We start from the raw sequence: 2,686 nt of genomic DNA, 5'->3' as shown, positions 1-2,686 counted from the left end.
TAAACCAGTATGTCATCAATGAAGACAACCACGAACCGATCCAAGTACGGTCGAAAAACACGGTTCATTAGATCCATGAATGCAGCCGGGGCATTCGTCAACCCAAACGGCATTACCAGAAACTCGAAGTGCCCATACCGAGTTCTAAATGCAGTCTTTAGAATGTCTTCCTCCTTGATTTTCAGCTGATGGTACCCAGATCTCAAATCAATCTTAGAGTAGAACTGTGATCCACCCAACTGATCGAATAACTCATCGATCATTGGCAGTGGGTATTTATTCTTCACAGTTACCCTATTCAATTGACGGTAGTCAATACACAACCGAAGAGATCCGTCGTGCTTCTTCACAAATAGCACCGGTGCACCCCAAGGGGAAGTACTATTCTGGATATATCCCTTTTTCTGCCAGCTCCTCAAGCTGCGTTCTTAATTCTTTCATCTCTGCCGGAGCCATCCGGTATGGAGGAATGGAAATAGGTGCCGTTCTCGGAACTAAATCAATACAGAAATCAATTTCCTGATCTGGCGGTAAACCAGGTAGCTCATCAGGAAATATATTTGTAAACTCATCCACTACAGGGATTCCCGCACTATCTCTAGTTACTTCAAGTTCACCTTCTAGAGCAAGAAGAGAAGAAAAACATGTTAGATTCCTCCGTCTCCCAACACTGTACTTCAACAGTCGTTCTCCTAGGACTGGATTCAGATCTGCCCGATAAGAAATCGATGTTCCAGACTTAGTCATCAGAGTCACTCTCCTACGGTAACAATCAACAATTGCTCCGTATTCCGACAACCAATCCATTCCGAGGACCACATCAAACAGGCTCATCGGAAGGATAATCAAGTCTGCTCTTATTCGCTCACCGCCAATCGCAATCTCACACGATTTACACACTCATTACCTCCACACATCCCAGTGGGGAATTCAAAGTCATCGGGACTTCTAAATTCTCAGATTTCAATTTCAAAGCCCGAACAAAAGAACTTGATATAAACGAGTGTGTGACACCTGTGTCAAACAATACGTGAGCAAAAGAATGAGAGATTAGAATCATACCCTCAACCACTGCGTTACTGGTCTGACCCCCAGAACTGCCTCCTGCCAGGGCATAAGCTTGTCCATGTACCTTCCATTTCCCTCTGTCACCAACATTAGGCCGTTGGGTCGGAGGCCTATACTGTTGCGGCAGAGGTGGTTGTACCGGTCTCGGCGCTAGAGGCCGGAATTATGTAAGCAGAGGTGGTTGATAAGTCAGCACAGAAAGGTATTGCATCTGTTGTGGCTGATATGGTGTCATGTACGGTGGTGGCCTTTCTTGACTATAGGAAGCGTCACTTTGGGCTTGTTAAGCTGGCGGTCGATTAGGACAATTCCTCCTAATATGACCCACCTGCCCACAATGGTGACACCTGGGCCCGTATGGAGCATTTCTATCACTTCCGGACGAACTACAGCCACCGCTTGTCATTTCCCCAGCCATTTGTCCCTGGTTGCGGTTTCCCCTACCACTCTGCTGTGGTCCACCCGAAACGGAAGGTCTACCAGAGACAGAGACTCGACCAGTTGCCTCTTTACTTTGGTGACAGGCCAAGTTATCCTGTTCCACCCGTGTAGCAGCAGCTACCAAATCCCGGAAGTTTCGAATCCTTAAGGCCACCAATGACCTCCTCACAGAATTCTTGAGGCCCTTCTCAAACTTAAGACACCTCATGGGTTCAGACTCTACTAGTGATGGCGCAAACCGGGATAGGTCATTAAACTTGGCTTCATACTCCCTTACAGACATGTCACCTTGCAGCAGAGACATGAATTCCAGCGCTTTTTCCTCCCTATAACTCTGAGGGAAGTACTGCTCGTTGAACAACGTCTCAAATTGCTCCCAGACCAGTCGTGTAACATCCATTCTTCTCTTGACCTGTTTCCACCAAGTATTCGCTAAGCCCTCCATCTTGTACACCGTAAATTTCACCCATTATTCATCTGGAACTCCCATAGTACTCAAATGCTTGACTATGGAGTCTAACCAGAACTCTGCCTCCTGGGGTCCTCCCTCACTATTAAACGAGGGGATAGGCGCACGCCTAAATTCCCGGAAGTAACCTTGCTTCCTATCCTCAATCGGCCGCTCGTTTTGAGCTCTTGTGGCCATGCATTGAAAGGCAGCATATATGGCATCTAGAAATCCCTGATTCTGTTGTGCCGGTTGATTAGCAGGCCTACGACGAGGCGCCATTTCCTTTAACTGAAATAAAACTAGACTATTCAGTGGATCACAGATGTCACACATGTATGTACAATCCTGGGGTTTCTTAACCTAGGGCTCTGATACCACTCTGTCAGGCCCCCCAAACGGGGTGGGTGACGTGGAGCTCGATTTAGGATTAATAAAGCAGGTTCCCAACCGGGCCCCACACTTAACTGCATTAAAATATGAATAAATTACATTATAGAATCCCGGAGCCTCTGACACACAGGGCTCCACCCCACAGGACATACAGTATCGTACATACATGTTCATGTAAATAATCATTACAACAGACATCAACCACAGTCTAGTAAATCCAAATATTACATAAGTTTACAGAATTCTTAAATTTCTTACATTTGTCCAAGAGGATGTTCACGATCCTCCCTTGATTCCAATAGCAGCACAACTCAGCTGCTCCGTAGCAAATATCCA

Source organism: Morus notabilis, unplaced genomic scaffold (assembly GCF_000414095.1).
Source record: "Morus notabilis unplaced genomic scaffold, ASM41409v2 Scaffold848, whole genome shotgun sequence".
NCBI classification, from domain to species: Eukaryota; Viridiplantae; Streptophyta; class Magnoliopsida; order Rosales; family Moraceae; genus Morus; species Morus notabilis.
The sequence above is the reverse complement of the archived record's forward strand: the minus strand, read 5'-3'. Positions refer to the sequence as shown.